This window comes from Scyliorhinus torazame, chromosome 8 (genome assembly GCF_047496885.1).
Source record: "Scyliorhinus torazame isolate Kashiwa2021f chromosome 8, sScyTor2.1, whole genome shotgun sequence".
Lineage (NCBI taxonomy): Eukaryota > Metazoa > Chordata > Chondrichthyes > Carcharhiniformes > Scyliorhinidae > Scyliorhinus > Scyliorhinus torazame.
The window spans coordinates 126944585-126958729 of record NC_092714.1 but is presented as its reverse complement, the minus strand read 5'-3'; the positions used below and the strand labels follow the sequence as shown (position 1 = coordinate 126958729).

The window sequence follows — 14145 nt, the reverse complement described above, 5'->3', positions numbered from 1 at the left end:
GTGGGATAGAGTGTTTAAGAAGACAACCTGCCGTCAAACGCGATGGCTCATTTGCCGACAGTTGGACATGATCTGAAGATTGGCTTCCAGAGAGAGCAGATCTGCTGCCTGTGAGTGAAAGCTGCAAGCCCAGCACAGACGCCCCCACCAACTCCCGCAGCGGCAAGATGATCCTATCTGTCACTGTCACACCAGAGGAAGCGGCGCTATTTTGTGCACGCGCCCAAGCCAGCTTGCAAAATGCTAACACGTGCGTTTGCTATCAGCGCCTCACACCCATATAACAGAGCAATGAGAGTGATCAAGCGGAAATGCAGGTTTGATTATTAGAAATCAGCTGCTTCCTGGGTGGCCAAGTTAGCGACAGTCTAATTGCACATCACCGCACCGGACCCCCTCCTCCCCCGCGACCTCACACTTGTCCTCTTGTCAGCGCCCTCCCGGAGCCCGCTGTCAATTAGCTGGCCCCACCCACTGCCCACCCGAGGGTAGACGCTGGAATGGCTGCAGGGCGTGGTCCTGGCCTTCCCACGTACTTCCAATGGCCCCAAACACGCACTGCGAGTAACAGGCAGGATAGGGCCACTTTAGAGATAGGTGGAGAATTTCAGCCATGCAAGTCTCAAGTTATTTTCAATAACAAGGTCTTGTTTATCTGAGATGTGGAGATGCCGGTGTTGGACTGGGGTGAGCACAGTAAGAAGTCTTACAACACCAGGTTAAAGTCCAACAGGTTTGTTTCGAATCACTAGCTTTCGGAGCGCAGATCCTTCCTCAGGTGAATGAAAAGGTGGGTTCCAGAAACACAGACCTAGGGGCTGGTTTAGCACAGTGGGCTAAACAGCTGGCTTGTAATGCAGATCAATGCCACCAGCGCGGATTCAATTCCCGTACCAGCCTCTCCGAACAGGTGCCGGAATGTGACGACTAGGGGCTTTTCACAGTTACTTCATTGAAGCCTACTTGTGACAATAAGCAATTTTCATTTCATTTCATTTCATTTACAGGTCCAGACAGAACAACTGGAGAGAGGGAAATCACAGGTTAAAGAGATGTGAATTGTCTCAAGCCAGGACAGTTGGTAGGATTTTGCAAGCCCAGGCCAGATGGTGGGGAGTGAATGTAATGCGACATGTATCCAAGGTTCCGGTTGAGGCCGTACTCCTGTCTGTGGAACTAAGCTATCAGTTTCTGCTCAGCGATTCTGCGTTGTTGCACGTCCTGAAGGCTGCCTTGGAGAACGGTTACCCGAAGATCAGAGGCTGAATGCCCTTGACTGCTGTTTTTGAAAACTCACCACTATTCTTAGAAGTCCCCCTATACCAAAAAGGGCCGACATTCTAAATGGCGATCAGGGATTCTCACTCCCCGACTCCAATGCAAGCTTCAGTGGGTGCTATTCAGGTCAAACTATATTTTCAAGTTATCCCCCGGTATAACCCATACCTTCACCGAAGAATTTTACCTACTTACCCCTCAGTAGCATTGATATCCTGGGTCCTGCGTTGCTAAGTAAGTAAAGTAGGCTAATAACCACTGTTTCAGGTAAAAAAAAATTAAGTTATTTTATTATAATATTTTTTTTTTCTCTTTTTAAAAGATGCAATCACTGTCTTTACAGATACATAAAAAGATCTTGCTTCTGGATCCTTCTGGTTGGTTGAAGGGACCTTCAGGCCCAACTTGACAATCAATCTTCTTTAAAGTCTGGTCTTCTTTAGATGTATTTAGCTATTTTAGCTCGGCTGCTTTGCTCTGTCTCTTTCCCATGACCGAGCAGATTGTGACTCTATCTGCTTGTCCCCTCTCTCTCTATCTCTCTCTCTCTGAGTTCTGGTTCTGGTTCTGGATCTGATAGTTCCTGTTTATATTTGCTTTCTAACAATTACGTTTTTTGATGTTATTGTAAAGTAACTCTTATTTTCTTTCATGGTAAAAAGGAACTTTGATCTAAAACAGTCTAATCCAATGAAGTATTAATTTTGACATGACTTCATCTCATAGATCTGATTACATTGTGTCCTTTGTGGTGTTCAAAATGCTTTGGTTTCAATAGAGGTGTTACTTTTAATTCCTGTCATTTCTATAGTTTTATTTTCTAATTATTTTTTAATTAGAAACTACAACATCTTCTTCGCAGCCTTCAACACGCCATCGTGAAGATGAACATCGTGCCAAGGTCATCCCCACACCCCCACTACTTGCCTTCAAACAACCGCGCAACCTCAAACAGACCATTGTTTGCAGCAAACTACCCAGCCTTCAGAACAGTGACCACGACACCACACAACCCTGCCATGGCAACCTCTGCAAGACGTGCCAGATCATCGACATGGGTACCACCATCACACGTGAGAACACCACCCACCAGGTACGCGGTACATACTCGTGCGACTCGGCCAATGTTGTCTACTTCATACGCTGCAGGAAAGGATGACCCGAAGCGTGATACATTGGCGAGACCATGCAGACTCTGCGACAACAGATGAACGGATATCGCACGACAATCGCGAGGCAGGAATGTTCCCTTCCAGTCGGGGAACGCTTCAGCATTCAAAGGCATTCAGCCTCTGATCTTCGGGTAAGCATTCTCAAAGTCGGCCTTCAGGACGCGCGACAACGCAGAATCACCAAGCAGAAACTGATAACCAAGTTCCATATACATGAGTATGGCCTCAACCGGGACCTTGGATTCATGTCGCATTACATTCACCCTGCCTCCCCCCCCCCCCCCCCCCCACCCACACACACACACACACACACACACCCTCCTCCCACCATTTGGCCTGGGCTTGCAAAATCCTACCAACTGTCCTGGCTTGAGACAATTCACACCTCTTTAACCTGTGATTATCCCTCTCTCCAGTCGCCCCGCCTGGACCTGTAAAGACTTAATTACCTGCAAAGACTCGCATTCAAAGTATCGTCTTGCATCATTGACTTTGTCTATGTATGTGTTTCTGGAACCCACCTCTTCATTCACCTGGGGAAGGAGCAGTGCTCCGAAAGCTAGTGATTCGAAACAAACCTGTTGGACTTTAACCTGGTGTTGTAAGACTTCTTACTGTATATCTAAGACACAATGTAACATGTGTGTGTGGCAAAGCTGTTAACAAAAAGCTCCATAATTTTTGACTTACAGATGTGCAGGTTAGGTGGATTGGCCATGATAAAATTGCCCTTAGAGTCCAAAAAAGGTTAGGTGCGGTTACTGGGTTACTGGGCTTAAATGGGGTGCTCTTTCCAAGGGCCAGTGCAGACTCGATGGGCCAAATGGCCTCCTTCCGCACTGTAAATTTTATGATTAAAAGTATTAAGAGCAGCAACTGATACACAATAATGACAATGGGACCTGCAACAGTGTTTCATAGAATAGAATCATAGAATTTACAGTGTGGAAGGAGGCCATTCGGCCCATCGAGTCCAGGAGTGATTGCATGAAGAAATAGGGATATGGTATATTGAAACACATTTTATGACTAACAGTGTTAAAATCTTTAACATCACACCAGAAAATAGCTTACAATTACCCCTTAAACAATACCACTCAATACAGTGAATACAATATCCTTAATTACTAACTTTATTCCCACTTAAACAAGAAAATAAACCACCTCAGCTCTCAATCCACTTCAAATACAAATGACACAGGAATACTTGTTTTACAGAGTTATTCTTTGAGAACAAGATCTCTTGACATTGCTTTACAGAAAAGATCTGACTCCTGTCAGAAATGCTGGCTGTATGACTTCAAAAGCTGTTTCAACTGGCTTGTTTCAGCTCTTCCCTGTCCTCAGACAAGTCTGCACTGCTCTAAAGACAGTCAATCTCTTTTTAATTGAACTGCAGAGAAGAAAACCTGACTTGTAGTCCCAGCTTCATCCAGAACAGAACTCATTGAAAATGCTTTCTCAAAAGGCCTGTGCCATAGCTCCACTCAACAATGATCTCATCTCACGAAGCTGAAAGTTAATTAACTCCCCAGGGAGTCCCCTTAATCAAAGCTAAATTGCATTAGCCAAAGCATTTTATGGTGGTTAATTGTACCTATGGCTCTTAAAAGCTTTGTTTTCTTTCAAACCAAGATTCTTTTAAAACATGACTTCAGCAGTCTAACACACTCTAACCCAACCTTTTAACCATTACTTCACCAAATACTTATAATACAATATATCCGAAATTCCTACATTCATCACAACAGTTAACTATTAACTTGACTGGTCAACTCTGATTGGTCAAGGCAATAAAATTCATCAGCCACATTACTCATTTGTGGGATAGGCAGAATGACCTTTTGGCATGATGGCAGAATCCTGTTCATGGCAAATACCACTTGTGTTGCTGCTGCATAATAACAGCGTGCAATGGCTAGCTTAACCATTGCTTGAATTTTTGAAACACATTTCCTTCCAGGGTAATCTTATTAATCTAATTTACTGTGATGAATGTAGGATTTTAAATATAGTGGATAGTCAGGCTCATGGGGCAGGGCCCAGTGGTATGATGATGGTGGATAAGAAGGGGGGGGGGGGGGTTGAGAGGTCCCCAGTAAGGATAGTCACGTGGAATGTGAGGGGATTAGGAGGTCCAGTCAAGGGGGTGGGAGTGGGGGGTTGGGTGGGGTGGGGGGGGGGGGGGGAGGAGTATACTGCTGACAGGGAGGGGACTTTCAAAGTGGAGGAGGAGGAGGGTTGATGATGGTAGTTGCCCGATGGCGGACCAGGGGAGGTGCGGGACATGAGCCGCAGACTGGCCGAGGAGAGGTTATGGTTGATCAACGGGGGAGGGATGCTGGTCAAGGCTGGTCATGTGGGGGACTTCCGGTTGCGGCTATGCGGAGCTAAGCCGCACGATTCGGCAGCTCCCGCTATTACGGACTTTCGGGCTCGTTAGAGGAGCCCCAATGGAATTTTTTCGAAGACAACCCGTGGGGAAGGGAAGAGAGAGGTCCCCTTCCAACTTTTATGGACCGGACCAGAAGTGCAACGGCCAAAAAAGCGGCATTGGAGCAGCGGGAGAAGCGAGGGAAAAAAACAAAATGGCGGCGGCCGGGGACAAAGCGGAGTGCGGGCCGGAGCTGCAGGAGTTCATCAAGCGCTGCTTCGAGGAGCTGCGGAAGGAGATGCTGGCGCCTATGCTGTCAGCAATTGAAGGACGAGGATCACCCAGAAGGCCCACGAGGTAAAGATCCAGGAGGTACAGAAAAGAGTCAGTGAGAATGAGGACGAGATCTTGGGCCTGGCGGTGAGAGTGGAGCAGCACGAGGCGCTACACAAGAGGTGGGCGGGAAGACTCGAAGACCTGGAGACTAGGTTGAGGATTAAGAATCTGCGGATCCTGGGTCTCCCTGAAGGAGTGGAGGGGGCTGATGCTGGGGCTTCCCGAGCACGATGCTCGGGGCGATGATGGGCGCAGAGGCCCCTTCGAGGTCGCTGGAGCTGGACGGGGCACATCGGGTGCTGGCGAGGAAGCCCAAGGCAAATGAGTCGCCAAGGGCGATGGTGGTGAGATTTCACCGGTTCACGGACAGAGAGAGGGTCCTGAAATGGGCCAAGAAGGAGCGGAACAGTAAGTGGGACAATGCAGAGATACGAATATACCCGGACTGGAGCACGGAGGTTGCAAAGCGGAGAGTGGGTTTCAACCGGGCCAAAGCGGCGCTGTACCGGAAAGAAGTGAGATTCGGAATGCTGCAGCCAGCGCGACTGTGGGTCACATACAAGGACCAACACTATTATTTTGAAACGCCTGAAGAGGCGTGGACTGTCATACAAACCGAGAGCCGCTGATAACGTGGAACGTGAGGGGCCTGAATGGGCCGGTGAAGAGGGCTCGAGTGTTCGCGCACTTAAAGGGACTGAAGGCAGACGTGGTCATGCTCCAAGAGACACACCTGAAGGTGGCGGACCAGGTCAGGTTAAGAAAGGGATGGTAGGACAGGTATTCCACTCGGGACTGGACGTGAAGAATAGAGCGGTGGCAATATTGGTGGGAAAGCGGGTGTCATTTGAGGCCAAGACTATTGTAGTGGATAATGGAGGGCGATATGTGATGGTGAGCGATAGGTTGCAAGGGACGTGGGTGGTGTTGGTAAATGTATACGCCCCGAACTGGGATGATGCTGGATTCATGAAGCGCATGTTGGGGCGCATTCCGGACCTGGAGATAGGAGGCCTGATAATGGGAGGGGACTTCAATACAGTGTTGGATCCAGCACTGGACCGCTCCAGATCAAGGACTGGAAAGAGGCCGGCGGCGGCCAAGGTGCTTAGGGGGTTTATGGATCAGATGGGGGGAGTGGACCCATGGCAGTTTGCAAGGCCGCAGGCCAGGGAATTTTCTTTTTTCTCCCATGTGCACAAAGCTTACTCCCGGATAGATTTTTTGTTCTGGGTAGGGCGCTCATCCCGAGGGTGGAGGGGACGGAGTATTCGGCCATAGCCGTTTCGGATCACGCCCCGCACTGGGTGGAACTGGAGCTGGGAGAGGAGAGGGACCAACGCCCGCTGTGGCGGCTGGATGTGGGACTGCTGGCAGATGAGGTGGTGTGTGGGAAGGTGAGGGGGTGTGTCGAAAGGTACTTGGAGGCCAACGACAACGGGGAGGTGTGGGTGGGGGTGGTATGGGAGGCGTTGAAGGCGGTGATCAGGGGAGAGCTAATCTCAATCAGGGCTCATAGGGAAAAGACAGAGGGCATGGAAAGGGAAAGGTTAGTGGGGGAGATTTTGAGAGTGGACAGGAGATACGCAGAGGCCCCTGAGGAGAGATTACTTGGGGAAAGACGAGAGCTCCAGACAGAGTTTGACCTGTTGACCACAGGGAAGGCGGAGGCACAGTGGAGGAAGGCGCAGGGGGCGACCTACGAGTATGGGGAAAAGGCTAGTCGGATGCTGGCACACCAGCTCCGTAAGAGGATGGCAGCGAGGGAAATAGGGGGAGTCAAAGATGGAAGGGGAGCCACGGTTCGGAGTGCGACGAAAATAAACAAGGTATTTAAGGCCTTCTATGAAGAGCTGTACAAATCCCAGCTCCCAGCAGGGGACGAGGGGATGAGATGATTCCTAAACCAACTGAGATTCCCGAGGATGGAGGAGCAAGAGGTGGCTGGTTTGGGGGCACCAATTGGGTTGGAGGAGCTGAGCAAGGGTTTGGGGAGTATGCAGGCGGGGAAGGCCCCGGGACCGGACGGGTTCCCGGTGGAGTTCTACAGGAAGTACGTAGACCTGTTGGCCCCGCTACTAGTGAGGACCTTTAATGAGGCAAGAGAGGAGGGGACCCTGCCCCCGACAATGCCGGAAGCGACAATTTCTTTGATCCTAAAGCGGGACAAGGACCCACTGCAATGTGGATCGTACAGGCCGATCTCGCTCCTCAATGTGGATGCTAAGTTGCTGGCAAAAGTGTTGGCCACGAGGATCGAGGACTGTGTCCCGGGGGTGATCCACGAGGACCAGACGGGATTCGTAAAGGGCAGGCAATTAAACACTAATGTGCGGCGGCTCTTAAACGTGATAATGATGCCATCGGAGGAGGAAGAGGCGGAGATAGTGGCAGCTATGGACGCGGAGAAGGCCTTTGACCGAGTAGAGTGGGAGTACCTCTGGGAGGTGCTGCGTAGGTTTGGGTTCGGGGAGGGTTTATCAGTTGGGTTAAGCTCCTTTACAGAGCCCCGGTGGCGAGTGTGGTGACGAACCGGCAGAGGTCGGAGTACTTTCGACTGTACCGAGGGACGAGGCAGGGGTGCCCCCTGTCCCCCCTGTTGTTTGCATTGGCGATCGAACCCCTGGCCATGTCATTGAGGGAGTCTAATAAATGGAGGGGGGTGGTCCGAGGGAGGGAGAAGAGCATCGGGTGTCGCTATATGCGGTTGACCTGTTGCTGTACGTGGCGGATCCAATGGAGGGGATGGTGGAGGTCATGCAGACTCTAAGGGAGTTTGGGGAGTTTTCGGGCTATAAGCTCAATGTAGGGAAGAGTGAGCTCTTTGTATTACAGGCAGGGGACCAAGAAAGAGGGATTGGGGACCTACCGTTGAGGAGGGCGGAGGGGAGCTTTCGGTATCTGGGGATCCAGATAGCCAGCAGTTGGGGAGCACTACATAAACTGAATCTGACGAGGCTGGTGGAGCAAATGGAGGAGGATTTCAAAAGATGGGACATGTTACCGCTCTCGCTGGCGGGTAGAGTGCAGTCGGTCAAAATGGTGGTCCTTCCGAGGTTTCTGTTTGTGTTTCAGTGCCTTCCCATCGTGATCGCCAAGGCCTTTTTCAAGAGAGTAGGTAGGAGCATAATGGGGTTTGTGTGGGCGAATAGGACCCCGAGGGTAAGGAGAGGGTTCCTGGAACGAAGTAGGGACCGAGGAGGGTTGGCGCTGCCAAACCTAGGGAGCTACTACTGGGCAGCAAATGTGGCGATGAAAAGCAAGTGGTGATGGAGGGAGGGGCACGGCATGGAAGAGGATGGAGATGGCGCCCTGTAAAGGAACGAGCCTGGGGGCGTTGGTGACAGCACCGCTGCCGCTCTCGCCGACAAGGTACACCACGAGCCCGGTGGTGGCGGCAACGGTAAGGATCTGGGGCCAGTGGAGACGGCACAGGGGTGCAATGGGAGCCTCGGTGTGGTCCCCGATCAGGGGTAACCACCGGTTTGTCCTGGGGAAGATGGACGGGGAGTTCCAGAGCTGGCATCGGGCGGGGATTAGAAGAATAGGGGACCTGTTCATTGACGGGACGTTTGCGAGCCTAGGGGCACTGGAGGAGAGGTTCGAGATACCCCCGGGAAATGCCTTTAGATATATGCAGGTGAGGGCATTTGTGAGGCGACAGGTGAGGGAATTCCCGTTGCTCCCGGCACAAGAAATTCAAGACAGGGTGATCTCGGGTGTATGGGTCGGGGAGGGCAAGGTGTCGGCAATACACCAGGAGATGAAAGAAGAGGGGGAAGCGCTGATAGAAGAGCTGAAGGGTAAATGGGAGGAGGAGCTGGGGGAGGAGATTGAGGAAGGTCTGTGGGCTGATGCCCTAGGTAGGGTTAATTCCTCTTCCTCGTGTGCCAGGCTTAGCCTGATATAATTTAAGGTGGTTCACAGAGCGCACTTGACGGGGGTGAGGTTGAGTAGGTTTTTTGGGGTGGAGGACAAATGTGGAAGGTGCTCAGGAAGTCCGACGAACCATGTCCATATGTTTTGGTCATGCCTGGCACTGGAGGGGTTCTGGAGAGGAGTGGCGGGAGCAATATCTCAGGTGGTGAAAGTCCGGGTCAAGCCAAGCCGGAGGCTCGCAATATTTGGAGCAGTGGACGAGCCGGGAGTGCAGGAGGCGAAAGAGGCCGGCATTCTGGCCTTTGCGCCCCTAGTAGCCCGGCGAAGGATCTTGCGAATGTGGAAGGAGGCGAAGCCCCCCAGCCTGGAGGCCTGGATAAATGATATGGCAGGGTTCATAAAGCTGGAGAGGATTAAGTTTGCCTTGAGAGGGTCTGCGCAGGGGTTCTACAGGCGGTGGCAACCGTTCCTAGACTATCTCGCGGAGCGTTAGAGGAAGGTCGGCCAGCAGCAGCAGCAACCTGGGGGGGGGGGGGGGGGAATGGGGGATTGCCTGGGAGGGCGGATGAGCAAGAGATAACATGAAGGGCTGGGGAAACTGGCACGTGCGGGAGAGAGCCAGTGTACAAAGCTATGTAAACATACCATTTTGCCATGTATATATCTTGCTCTGTGCGATTTCTTGTTATTTTGTTATGGGGGGGTTATTGTTTGTCAGGGAGAAAAATTGTGTTAAAAAACTTTAATAAATATATATTTTTTTAAAAAGACTGGTCATGTGGAATGTTCGGGGACGGAATGGGCCAGTCAAAAGGGCCGGTGTGTTCGCGCACTTGAGGGAACTGAAGGCGGACGTGACCATGTTGCAGGAGACACATCTGAAGGTGGTGGATCAGATTAGATTCAGGAAAGGATGGGTTGGACAGGTGTTCCATTCGGGGTTACAATTTAAAACAAGGGGGGTGGCAATCTTGTTTAATAAGCGAGTGGCATTCGAGATGGGGAATATAGAAGCGGACCCGGGGGGTAGATATGTTATGGTTAGTGGGAAGCTGGAGGGAATGGCCATGGTATTGGTAAACATATATGCCCCGAACTGGGATGACGTTGAGTTTGTTAGTCGGGTACTGGGGAAGATCCCAGATTAGATTCACATTGACTGATTATGGGGAGAGATTTCAATACGGTCCTGGATCCAGGGTTGGACTGGTCGAGTTCTAGATGTGGGAAGGTATCAGCTGTGGCAAAGGAGCTTTGGGGGTTCATGGAGCGTATGGGGGCGGGGGTCAATCCGTGGAGATTTGGGAGGTCGAGGAGTAAGGAGTTTTCATTTTACTCCCATGTGCATAAGATGCATTCCCAGTTAGACTTCTTTGTGATGGACAAAACGCTGCTGGCTGAGGTGGTAGATGCTGAATGTTCAGCAGTAGTGGTCCACCCGCACTGGGTGGACTTGCAAGTTAGCAAGGGAAAGGCCCAGCGCCAATGGAGGTTGGATGTGGGGCTGTTAGCGGAGGAGGAGGTATTCGAGCGGGTGAGGGAGGCCATTCGGGGATATATAGGGATCAATGACACGAGGTAGGTTTCGGCAGGGGTGGTTTGGGAGGCGCTGAAGGCGGCTATTAGGGGGAAGTTCTTCTCAATTCGGGCCCATATGGAGAAGGCTGAGCGGGCGGAGTTGGACAGACTGGTATGCGAAATTTTACAGGTGGACAGGAGGTATGCGGAGTCTCCGGATGACGGGCTTCTGAAGGATCGTCAAAGACTGCAGCTGGAATTTGGGCTCCTGTCCACAGGTAAGGCGGAGGGACAACTGAGGAGGGTAAAGGGGGCAGTGTATGAATATGGGGAAAAAGCCAGCAGGATGCTGGCGCATCAGCTGAGGAAACGGGAGGCGGCGAGAGAGATTGGGAAAGTGAGGGATACAGGGGGGAAGGTGACTCTGGATCCGGCGGGGGTGAATGATGTGTTTCGGGAGTTTTATAGTAAATTGTATAAATTGGAACCTCCAGCCGGGGAGGAGGGTATGAAGCGATTTCTGGGGGGCTGGAGTTCCTGAGGATAGATGAGGAGTTGGTGGAGGATTTGGGAGCCCCAATTGGGCTTGGCGAGTTTATAGACGGGTTGGGGGGTGATGCAATCGGGTAAAGCCCCGAGACCAGACGGATACCCGGTTGAGTTTTCGAAAAGGTTTTCCAGGCTGTTGTGGCCGCTCCTGGTAAAGGCTTTTAATGAGTCAACGGTGCTGGGAGTGCTCCCCCCCAACATTATCGCAGGAATCGATTTCCTTTATTTTGAAGCGGGATAAGGATCCGGAGACCTGTGGTTTGTATAGGCCAATCCCCCTGCTAAATGTGGATGCAAAATTGCTGGCAAAGATGTTGGCCACACGGCATAGAGGAATGTGTTCCAGGGGTAATAGGGGAGGACCAGACGGGATTTGTTAAGGGACGACATCTGATGTCCAACATTAGGCGGCTCCTCAATGTAATAACGGTGCCTGCGGAGGTGCGCGAGGTCGAGGTGGTGGTGGCCATGGATGCAGAAAAGACCTTTGATCGGGTGGTGTGGAAGTACTTGTGAGATGTGTTTGGGCAGAGATTTGTGGATTCCGTCCGGTTGCTATATCAGGCACCGGTGGCGAATGTAAGGACAAACCCGGTTTGATCAAAATATTTTAGTCTGTGCCGGGGGACAAGACAGGTGTGTCCCCTCTCCCCACTACTCTTTGCCCTGGCCATAGAGCCTTTGGCAATACCGCTGTGAGCATCAAACATTTGGCGGGGGATAGTGAGAGGTGGGGGGTGGAACGTAGGGTCTCTCTCTATGCGGACGATTTGCTCCTTTAACAGACCCGTTGGGGGGGCGATTGCAGGAGTAATGGGGATACTGGAGGAATTTGGTCAGTTCTCAGGTTACAAACTGAATATGGGCAAGAGTGAGGTTTTTGCGATCCAGGCAAGAGGACAGGAGAGGAGACTGAGGGAGATGCCGTTCAAAGTGGGGGAGGGAGTTTTAGGTACCTGGGGATTCAAGTGGCAAGGGACTGGGGTCAGCTTCATAAACTAAATTTGGGCAGGTCGATTGAGCAAATGAAAGAAGACTTCTGTAGGTGGGACGTGCTCCCACTGTCATTGGCGGGGAGGGTACAGACTGTGAAGGTGACAGTCTGTAAGGGTACGAGTCTGAAGGCTTTTTTAACGGCACCTCGGCCGTTCTGGCCGGCTCAGACCTCCACAAGCCCAGTATTTGTGGCAGCCCTGAGAGTGTGGGGGCAATGGTGGCAGCACTTGAGCCTGGAGAGGGCATCAGTGTGGTCACCGATCTGTGACAATCATCGGTTCGCTCCGGGGGCGCTGGATGGGGGCTTCAGGGGGTGGCAGCGGGCAGGGATAGAGAGATTTGAACATCTCTTCATTGAGGAGGGTTTGTCGAGCCTGGAGGAGCTAGAGGAGGAGTTTGAGTTGCCGGGGAGGATTGGGTTCCGGTACCTGCAGGTACAGGACTTTGGAGGCAGGTCCTGAGCTTTCCTTGCCTCCCACTAAGAGGGCTACAGGATAAGGTGTTGTTTAAAACAGGGGTTGGGGAGGGGCGGGTCTCAGAAATATACAAGGAACTGATGGAGTGGGAAGTGATCCCAATTCGGGAGGTGAAGAGAAAGTGGGAGGAAGAGCTGGGAGGAGTGTTGGAAGTCGGGCTATGGGAGAAGGCCCTGAGGAGATTTAATGCATCCTTGTTGTGTGCCAGGCTTAGCCTGATCCAGTTAAAGGTGGTCCACAGGGCTCTTTTGACTGTGGCCCGGATGAGTAGGTTTTTTGAAGAGGTGGGGACAGATGTGGGAGGTGCGGGGGAAGTCCGGCAAATCATGTTCATATGTTTTCGGACGTGTCCGAAGCTGAGGGGATTTTGGCAGGGATTCTCACATGTTGTGTCAGAGGTCCTGGAGAGTGACTCCGAGTCCAGAGATGGCAATATTTGGAGTGTCGGAAGATCTGGGAGACCAGGGGAGGAGAGAGGCCGACGCCTTGGCCTTTGCCTTCCTGGTGGCCCGGAGACAAATTTTGCTGGGATGGAGGGACACGGAGCCTCCAAAGTCGGGGGTTTGGGTCAGTGACATGGCAGGGTTTCTTTGGCTAGAGCAAAATTAAATTCGCTTTAAGGGGTTCGTTACAGGGATTTGCTCGGAGATGGCAGCCATTCATTGACTTCTTCCAGGAAAATTGACCGTCAGCAGTGGGGGAGGGGGATGGGGGGGAAAGGGGAGGCACGGAAGTGACGATTAAGGGCAGGGTATCTAATGTCTGGGTAGTTAGAGTTTAGGACTGGGGAGAGTTTTGTGTGTTATTGTGGGGGTTATGCGTGTGCTAAATCTCTCTTTTTAAAATGTTAAAATTATAAATGCCTCAATAAAATATTTTCTAAAAAAAGAGAATTTAATTTTTCTAAACGTATTTTTCATTAAAACTTGCTATTCTTGTAAAGTTCTCTCCTCTACAATCCACTGAAGCAAACTGGCACTCGGAAAAAAGCTCCGTAATTGATGCTGGCCTTTTCAGGTTGGTTTATGTAATAATTAGGGAAGTTACACCCCCACCAATACCCTCCCACCCTGCCCTGCATCCTTGGTTGTCACCTACAATATGAGAACTGGCTCATCCTTGGGCTCCAGTTGCTTTTTTTCAGATCAATTAGTTTGTTAATTTACCTTCCTGCCATTCAGTGCACATGAATACCAATATGGGCCAAGAAACCCAACTCTCGAGTAAGTGAGAGGGAAGAGGAGAAAATCAATGACTCACACATTGGACTCGTTGTCTATAGTGTTGGACACTTCACCAACCGAGAGAGAGAGAGACTAAGAGACAATCAGGGCAAAGGCAGGCCGTTAAAACTACCTGGTCCTTGGACTTGCAAGCGCAGTCACGGAGGTGGGGGAGCTCAAGACCCCATCCGTTGTCTTTGGGGTCACAACCACCAGTTTGGGAACCGCTGGCTTAATGATTAACACCAGTCAAATAAAAGTAACTTTGGTGCTCAGATTGTTAACAACTAATGTGCGTAGGACCAGATTGTATGCACCCTAGATTACTGAAGGAAGATAATGAG

The 14145-nt window shown here is 51.0% G+C and overlaps 1 long non-coding RNA gene across 2 annotated transcripts in view; it reads left to right on the top strand.

Annotated features, from left to right (window-relative positions):
• The first annotated feature begins 2304 nt into the window (after window positions 1-2304).
• Window positions 2305-14145, top strand: part of LOC140428102 (uncharacterized) — a 203359-nt gene continuing 191518 nt past the window's right edge. For both annotated transcript variants that reach the window (XR_011948706.1, XR_011948705.1), the window contains exon 1: window positions 2305-2581. This is a non-coding gene — a long non-coding RNA (uncharacterized lncRNA). The remainder of the gene's footprint in view (window positions 2582-14145) is intronic.